Here is a 10,371-nt window from a genome sequence, read left to right on the forward strand (position 1 = left end):
ATATGTTTCATCTGGCAACAATTCTATTAACCCTATCTGATGCAGTGAGGAGTTTCCCATTTATTAAACAACTACGTCAGAAGACATATCCCATGGTCATGAAAAAGATGTTACTGCATTTCAGAAGGATCAAATTATCAGCCTGCATCAAACAAAGAAAAAAAAAACAAGTAAGGAGATTGCTGAAATTACTGGAGTTGGAGTTGAAATTACATTAGTGTGTAAATTACCATACTGTATAAGCCCTATACAGCACAGCCAGAGCCAACCTCAAAACAGCCATCAAAGGTGCAAAAGCTGAGTATGGGAAAAAGATTGAGGACCATTTTGCCTATAACGACCCACGGAGACTATGGCAGGGGATCCAGCACATCACCAATTACAAAAACAGCAATGTTGATGTGAATGCCGCATTAGCAGAAGAGCTTAACTGCTTCTTTGCCCACTTTGAAGTAAGAATGGCAGAGGCAGCAGACATTACAACACTCCCACCTACAACAGCTACATGCTCATTGTACAGGTGCACGAAGTGAGACGTGTGCTCAGGGTTGTCAACCCCAGAAAGGCTGCAGGACCAGATGGAGTGACAGGAAGAGTACTGAGAGAATGCGCAGACCAGCTCTCAGCAGTCTTCACAAACATCTTCAACCTATCCCTGTCCAAGGCCACCATCCCGGCCTGCCTAAAATCAGAAACGATTATCCCAGTACTGAAGAAACCAGTCATCAGTGGCCTCAGTGACTACCACCCAGTGGCACTCACCCCGATCATCATGAAGTGCTTTGAGGAGATGGTCCAGCAGCACATCAAAACCAACCTCCCAGCCACCTTCAACCCATACCTTCAACTCAGGACAGCAGAGTCCTGGCCTGAGGAACTGGCTCTCCTGTGTTGAGCCATGCGCCTGTGAAGCGGTTTATTTTGTTTCCCCAATATATGAGTCCGTGCATTCCTCACTGCACTGAATTGCATACACTACATTGTCCTGTTTGTGTCTGGCTATTCTGTCCTTAGGAGGACAGAATAGCCAGACACAAACAGGACAATGTCCTTAGGAGAACAGAATAGCCAGACACAAACAGGACAATGTAGTGTATGCAATTCAGTGCAGTGAGGAATGCACGGACTCGTATATTGGGGAAACAAAACAAACCGCTTCACAGGCGCATGGCTCAACACAGGAGAGCCAGTTCCTCAGGCCAGGACTCTGCTGTCTATCTTCATCTTAACAACAAAGGACACTCATTTCAGGACTGCAACATACGCATTCTAGCCAGAGAGGATCGTTGGTATGAGCGAGGAGTTAAAGAAGCCATTTTTGTCAACCTGGAATGGCCATCACTGAACAGAGGTGGTGGTCTAAGACATCATTTATCAGCCACCTACAATGCAGTCCTTGACACACTTCCCAGACAACTGAATGCACACCAAAACCCAGCTGTTTTCAGTGACTCACAGGAGGACAGAGAGAACCAACGATCCTTTGATCACCCCCATGACTCTCTAGGCCGTTCACACCCAGCCCCCAGTGACCCACACCAACAGGATGACTTAACAACATCTTAGGATTACTTTTCATCCATGAGAGGATAAATACCTGATAATCCCTATTAGTCAGACAGAACTGAAGAAGCCTTTCGGATGAGAGGTGAAACGTCTTCAAGAATCTTAAAGCAAGTCCAGTTCCTCTCTTTTACCACCCACAGTTTACTATTACCTGGATGACTGAGAATCTTCACAGACACAATAAGGACTACACTCCATTGCTAATCAGTGGGGTCAGAGTGGAAAGAGTGCCCACTTTCAAGTTACTGGGCACACACATTGCAGAGGACCTCACCTGGACCACAAACTCCACAGCGGCAGTGAAAAAAGCACAGCAGCGACTGTACTTTCTGAGGCTCCTCAAGAAGAACAACCTCCACAAGCAGCTGCTAGTGACCTTCTACTGTTGCTTGATAGAGAGTGTGCTGGCATACTGTATCACTACGTGGTACACCAGCAGCTCTGTGGCAGACAAGAAAGCCCTTCAAAGAGTCATCAACTCTGCACAGAAGATCATTGGCTGCCCACTGCCCTCTCCAGAGCAACTCTACACCACCTGTTGCCTCAGCAGAGCCACCAAAATCTTAAAAGACCCTTCCCACCCTGAACACCAGCTTCTTGAACCACTGCCCTCTGGTAGAAAGTTCAGGTCCATTGCATCACGGAAAAATAGACTAAAGAACAGCTTTTACCCGAGTGTCAGACATGAACTGAACAAAGCCAGTCACCTACACAATTGCCAGTAGTATGGACAGAAACAGGACTGAACGGTAACACAAACTGTCTACACCTCTGCATGCCTAGCTCTTACCTAAATAGTATATGTTTTTACAACCACATGCACCTTATTATCTCGATTACCTATAATTATTTATTTATATTGCTCCTGTTCAACTGCACTCTGTAAACATGGGCAAATGTGCAATTATCAAGCCTAATTGTGGAATACATCCACTTATTACTGTGCAATAACCTGCTGTATCATAGATACATAGAACTACTTTTTTTAAGCAGTTGATTTTATTAACCACCCCCCGTAAGTGTTTGTATGAATACACCGACTGGATTGCGTGCTTCAGTTTCACTGTACTGTATGGTGTAGTGACAATAAAAGAATCTTGAATCTTGAATAATTAAAACCTGGAAGAATAGTAGGGAACCATCAACTTAACTGAAAAAATATGATTTTAAAAAAATCTTGACTGACAGTAGAAAAATTGACAGTAGAACTCACAGCTATGTTTAATAGTGAAAGTAAGAATATTTACACACATGCACGCACGCACACACACACACACAGAGAGAGAGAGAGAGAGAGACAGAGAGAGAGAGCAACCAGAACTCACAGGATTTTGACTAAACAACTGTGCGGCCATAAGAAAAGTTGTTGCTTCAGTTGGTCAGGTTGAGGTTCAGCAACATTATGTGGCAATAAAATGAAGTCAGTTGATGGCATGAATGTACTGATCGACCAGGTTATCCCATCAATGGGGTTTCAAGATGGTGCTCCCCAGAGGGCGACGTCACGGAGCTCTCTGAGTCAAGTTACTTTTTTGTCTTCTTCTCCTTCTTATTTTTTTGTGCTGAGTTAAGACACACTCTGCTAACATTTTCTATGATCGGGCGACCTTATTACAGCTGAGAGAGCGAAGTCATTTTGGACTTTTCGACCAGAGCATGCTGGAATCCTACCCTGAGCTAACATGCTATGCTGACTCAATGCTAGGCCGGCCCCCGACAGGGAGCTCTCCTGAGAACAACAGGCCGAAGCGGAGGTGCGGCAGACAAGGAGGAGCTGACCGAAGGCTCCGGCGCTTGGTTAACAATGGAAGGCTAACCCTCCCAGTCATATTGTTTGCAAACTTTAAGTCTCTGGAAAGTAAAATGGACAAACTCCACGCTTGGATTTCCACACAGAAGGACATTCAGGATTGTTCCATATTGTGTTTCTGTGAAACCTGGCTGGGGGAGAGGACACCCGACGAGGTAATAACACAAGATGGCTATACGGTTTTCAGAGAGGACCGATGCGCTGCAGAAAGCAGCAAGACTCGCAGAGGAGGAACGGCTGCCCTCGTCAAATAATCCTGGTGTACCAACTGTAAGATCATCTCAAAATCTTGTTCTGAAAATGTGGACTATCTGACTTTGAAGCTAAGACCATTTTATCTGCCCAGAGAACTGCAATGCATTATTGTGAGTGTTGTGTATAACCCCCCCCCCCCCCCCCGCCAAGGAGGAGGTTGCACTGAAGGAACTACATGACATGATCAATGAGCATGAAAACATGTATCCTGATGCTGCCATCATTATTCTGGGAGATTTTAACCACTGCAATCTCCAGAAAAACATGCCTAAACTGCATCAGTTTGTGACTTTCCCCACCAGGGAAAATAAAACACTGGATCACTGTTACAACAACATCAGAAACACCTTCTCAGCTGAACCAAAACCCCATTTTGGAAAGTCTGACCACCTGGCAATCCGGCTCAAACCAGTTTATAACAAAAGGCTCAAGACAAAACCAGTCACAGTCAGAACCATTAACACCTGGACTGAAGGTGCACAGGCTAGCCTGCAGAGCTGCTTAGAGGCCACAAACTGGAGCACTTTTAAAGAAGCCACTAATGACATCCACGAATACACAGAGACTGTGAGTGACGACATCAGCTGGTGCATGTCCATATGTGCACCTCCCAGGACTGTGCGTATGTTCCCCAACCAAAAACCCTGGTTTAATGGGGACATAAAACAGAAAATCAGGAAGTGGCGGGAGACTTTCAAGTCAGGAGATCAAGTGGAGTATAAGAGAGCCTGGTACGAGCTGCAGAAGTCCATCAGAGCAGCAAAAACGTCTCACTCCCAAAAACTTGAAAGCTACTACCTCAACCACAACACACGCAGTATGTGGAAGGGAATCTAATCTGTCACAAACTATAGGAGAACCACAGCAACCACAGACCCACGAGATGCCACCCTGCTAGACAGCCTTAACACCTTCTATGCCAGGTTCGACAGGCTGAATACAGACACACCCTCAAAAGCCCCCTGTGACCCCATGGACACTGCCTTTCAGGTGACACACACACAGGTCCTGAACCCAGATAGTGTCCGTGGCTGATGTTCTAAGGTCCGCATTGGCTCTGTCTGATAGGCCAACCCTTTCCCTGGATCAGCGTCGGATGTGAGCAGAATGATACACACAGTGATAGGTTTATACACCCGCAGGGCGGGACCGCACGGGCGCGCTCTTCAACAGTTTCAATAGTTTCAAAAGCGCAGGCGTGCTCTTCAACAGTTTCAACAGACACCAACAATTTCTTAAACAGTTTCAAAAGCACAGGCATGCTCTTCAACAGTTTCAACAGACACCACTTCAGTCCAGTCCACTTGCTGTATGCAGCACTTGGCAGACTTTTTCGGTAAGTGCTTTTTCGACATTAAGTTGTTTTATGATGCGATTCCATAAAATACCATAGTATTTTATGGAACAAAGCTAAGGTTGTTTGGGATAAGTTATTTTGTGTGTGATCGTGTTTGAATCATGCCATTTTGAGAACTGATAAATGTTTTTCATCTTCAGGTACAAGGGGCTGAGCACGAGGCTAATGGTGATGTGTGATTGTAGAGAGGGGTGCTCTCTGAGGGCACAGATTCACATGTGTGAAGATTTTGTACCAATACCATACACTGCCATTTTCTTTCTTTTTTTTTTAATCCAATTTTTAAAACCATGGTTCACTTGACATGCTGGGCCTGTGTGAACTTACAAGCCTGGACCGTGAACTTGAGTACATTTTGGCCTGAAAGCCATCTGTTTTATATCCATGTTTTACTTGTATGGTGTTTATAATGCAGTTCAGTACTTAATCCATGTTTTACATATATGGTGATGTAGTATATGATGCAGTTCAGCAGTTTGAACATTGTTGACATTGTTTAACTTTTTTTTGCACTGTTCATTATTGCACTGTGCCAGAAATTTTGTGAGCTGATACCAATTACCAATGTGAAAATAGCTGATGTACTAAGTCACATTTTCACATGTCAATAAAAGCACTTTCTGATTGAAGATTTTTCTTAACATTTGTCTTATTAATGCTAATTAAGCAAACTTGGGGCTTGGGGGTTCACCTCAGATGGTTGTTGTAAATATCTGGACTACATACGGCCCTGATCCGGCACTGATCCAACTCACATCCGTACCTGATTTGGGCAGTGCAAAGAGGTTTTGAGTGATCTGTGCCGGACCTGGCCCACATCCATTCCAGATCCAAAAATTGTATCTGTGCCGGATATGGGGCAGAGAGTTTTTTTTAGTGATCCGTGCCGGACCTGGCCCACATCCATTCCAGATCCAAAAATTGTATCTGTGCCGGATACGGGGTGGAGAGCAAAAGTTATGTGGGATGGATCCGTTTGCTGTATTCAGACCAGACTTTGGGGTACATCCAGTGCTGATCTGGCTCAGATCAAATTGCTATCTGGGAAGGTTCTGAAGAAGGTGAACCCCCACAAGGCTGTAGGACCCGACGGAGTCCCTCTCAAAGTTCTGAAGGCCTGTGTGGAACAACTAGCTGGTGTGTATGCTGACATCTTCAACTTGTCATTATCCCAGGCTGTAGTCCCCCATATTTTCAAATCTTCCACCATCATACCAGTCCCCAAAAGACCAGATACATCCACCCAAAATGACTTCAGGCCAGTGGCACTCATACCAGTCGCCATGAAGTGCCTAGAAAAACTAGTCCTCATACACATTAACCACACGGTCCCGGCACTGTCCGCCCCCTCCAGTTTGCCTACCACCCCAATCGATCAGTGGACAACACGGTAGCAATAGCCCTACACCACACTCTGCAACACCTGGAAAGCAGCAGAACATATGCCAGGATGCTCTTCCTGGACTACAGTTCTGCCTTCAACACCATCCGCCCGGGCAAGCTGATCGAGAAGCTGACAGACCTTGGTGTCCCAACTCCCACCTGCAACTGGATTCTGGACTTCCTGACAGAAAGACCACAGGTGGTGAGAATGGGAGGACAGGTGTCTGCTGAGCTCACAGTCAGCACAGGATCCCCACAGGGCTGCTGCCTTAGCCCTAAACTCTTCACCCTGTACACCCATGACTGTGTCTCCACCCAGGACAACACCATCATCATCAAATACGCTGATGACACCACTATCCTGGGGCTCATCAAGGGGGGAGACGAGTCAGGGTACAGGACCCTGGTAAACAACATTCTTGTCTACGTAAGAAAAATGACCTCATCCTTAACACAGACAAGACCAAAGAAATAATACTAGACTTCAGGAAGAATCCTCCCCCTCTACAGCCTCTCATCATCAAAGGGACTGAGGTGGAGAGGGCTGACAGCTACTGATTCCTGGGACTACAGGTTACATCTGACCTGAGCTGGACTCTTAACACCACAGCCATAGTGAAAAAAGCCCAGCAAAGGCTTTATTTCATCAGGCTGCTCAGGAAAGTTGGTCTGAGCCATTTCTCTCTCACCCTGGCCTACAGAGGACTGATAGAGAGCATCCTCACCGCAGGCATCACTATCTGGTATGGTAACACCACACAGGCAGAGAGGAAGGCTCTGCAAAGACTCATAAAGACTGTGGAGAGGATCATAGGGACAAAACTTCCTTCCATGGACTCTATGTATGTGCAGTGTTTTTGGAAAAGAGCAGAAGGAATCATCGGAGACTCACTCCACCCAGCTCACTCTCTGCTCAGACACAAACACTGAACGTACAACCTGAGACACAGCAGAGCGGACAGCATCATCACTCATAGAACACGGTTCTTCAACAGCTTCTTCCCTGCCACAGTCAGACTGATGGCAAAACAAAACTATTGAATAAGTGTAACAATAACCCATTACTACCTCACTTCACTTGTCATATGCAATATGTGATATATTATTATTTGTGAAATAGATTATGTTATATACCCTCTGATAAATGTGCAATATTCTAACTGTGCAATATCCCCACATAACTCTCATCCCCCTCCCAAAATGTGCAATATAACTTTCCCTTACTTTCATAATCCAGGAACAGCACTCAGGACTAGCCTTTTATTTTATTACTGTTATTTAACATTTGCCCTCCCCTTTTGTTTAATACTTGTATTTTTTTTAATTTTGTATATATTACCACCTTTTTGTATAGTGCTTTATATTTTATATTTTTTATTATAGTGTTCTATTTGCAGTCGGAGGTCAGGATTACAAATAGAACACTATAATAAGAAATATAAAATATAAAGCACTATACAAAAAGGTGGTAATATATACAAAATTAAAAAATAAATAAATAAAAAAACTCCGCACAGCCTGGCTCGCTGCCGAGAACAGAATGAACTGGAGGGTCATCTGCCGAGGCGCCATGCTCTCATGAGCCAGCGAGGATGAGTGAGTTCTATTTCCTAACTGTAACGGTTTGTATGGGTGGGTGGAGCACAGAGGATGGCAGGACAGAGATCAGGTTCGGAAATAGGGCTTTTATTGCCACACTTTTCAGTGAACAACTCTTAAACCAAACAGACACACACACACGACCGGCGTCTGGTTCGGGGATGAGCTCCTCTGCTCTACGCTCTCCCTACTTAAGTAGGGTGCGGTCACTGGGAAGACACACACAAACACAGGTTAATTGACATCAGGTGTAGTGATTCTGCCACTTACCTTCCCTGACTCCGCCCTCCTGTCACAGACCGGCACTTGACCACGCCCCCGCTGCCACACTAACGTTGTATTGTATACTTTTATTATTATTATCATTATTATTATTATAGTGTTTTATTTCCTAAATTGATGACTCAGAGAGCCCTGCACAAAAATTCCAATGTATCTGAACTGTTGGTTTATGCACAAATGGCAAATAAAAAAACCTTGACTTTGACCTTGACCTCAATGGATTTTTTCTTCCTTGATGGCACCGGAGTAAAATTAGGGCTCAAACTGTAATTTCATTACATGCAGAATAATACACTTATAAAGAGATAGCATAGCAGCATACCTTAATCTTTTGCGCATTTTCCCTCTAATTTTGCTAATTGCATTCGCCTTGTACAAAGTTAGAGGCAATAGATTCTCACACTCCCCATACCTAAGGCTTCCAGTGAGAAGAGCTGACGTCAACCTATTCCTGCCCCCTCCCCATCTTGTACTTCTGAGTGGGAGACCAGGAAGAAGCTTGCCTAGCTCACAAACTAGAATCAGGGAGCCCATTCCAACAGATTAACTGACCCACACGGTGACATGATATCATAGATGTGACATGCAGATAATCAATTGGTTTTCTGTCACACAAATGTCACCGTTCCAGTTTTGGTTTGTGAGGGCTCCACATGCTGCCCTCACCAAGATACAGTCCTGAGCAGCTGCCCACATCACCCATATACCCAAAACTGCCACTAGAAACAATGCCACAACTAATATGGACCATGATCAAAGCTAAAGGCAGTCCAATGAAATATTAGTGTGTGTGACATTTTTGTCCGGGCACTGAATATTGTTTCTGAGTTTGGACTGTTTTCCACTAGTTTGCTTGGCTTAAACTTTCTGAACATGAATCATTCACTGTAGTTGTTTGAAATTACATTTTTATCCTTAAATATGTGAGACTGCAATAAAAAGCATTTCATCAGTCAATTCACATCATTAAAGCTATACTACCTTTCAGATTTTTCAAGTGTAGGTCATAAAAATAATTTTTCTGTTACCCAATTATTTTTGTTTAGTGGACTGAAAGCTACTGAATTCGAATCATGGACTTCCAGTTTTATTATTTTTTTAATAGAACAATTAATGAATTGAGGCCCACGTGGCCCTAAATTCTCTGTTATTTTTTCCTGCTTCACCCTGATCCAATTCAAGATACTACTTCATGCATCATGTGGTGGGTTTTCCCCATTTGCACAAGGCATTGTGGGATACAAATTTGAAACAGGAGAGAAAAATGGAGGATGTGAGTGTGCAAATGAAACATAAAAGACCGACTACAGTAACAGAAAGCGAGAGGAAAAGGCGTTATGTTGCAAAGAAAAGGAAACGCAGGACCAAACTAATAAATATCAGTGGTCAGCGAGCACCTCGGTGTGATCAACTGTTCATTTAGCAACAGAATGATGGAACTGTCAGTGTATGGCCAAGGTAAACCTGTAGATGGCAGTAATGCAACACTGTGGATGCCAGCTGCCGTAAAACCCAAAAGAAGAAGATAAGCCTGCACATGCACACATGGATTTCCTCTGTCTGCTTGACTGTGCAAAGTGAACAATTTCATGCACATTATTTGCTTTAATCCCCTCAAATTAAATAAATTCCCAGCCATAGAATGACCTGATGTTTTGTGAGATATTACAGAAATAAACATATATCACAATGACCACATTTCAGACAGAACTAAATTTCACCAGTTTTATGAAATCGAAAGGCCGTCAAGGTTTAATAATTTTTTGTATGGTTTGTCATGCATTTATATTTTTCTGATGTAACTGTGAGGACATACTCTGAAATCAGCGGTTCAGTTTTTGACTTGCAATGCCTTTGCATTGTTGATGTACGAAAGGAATCTACAAAGTACTTTGAAATCAATCACTAAATTATTGATTTCAAAGTTCACAACAAAACACTTACAGAAGAAGTTTAAACTTAAAGTATATCTTCTGTTAATCAATATACTGTACACTAAACTTCATGTGTGTTAAGATGTTATAAGATGAGATGAGATGAGATGAGATAAGATAGCCTTTTATTATCCCACAAGGGGAAATTTACATTGTTACAGCAGCAAAATATATAAAGAGAAAAA

This window comes from Neoarius graeffei, chromosome 11 (assembly GCF_027579695.1).
Source record: "Neoarius graeffei isolate fNeoGra1 chromosome 11, fNeoGra1.pri, whole genome shotgun sequence".
NCBI classification, from domain to species: Eukaryota; Metazoa; Chordata; class Actinopteri; order Siluriformes; family Ariidae; genus Neoarius; species Neoarius graeffei.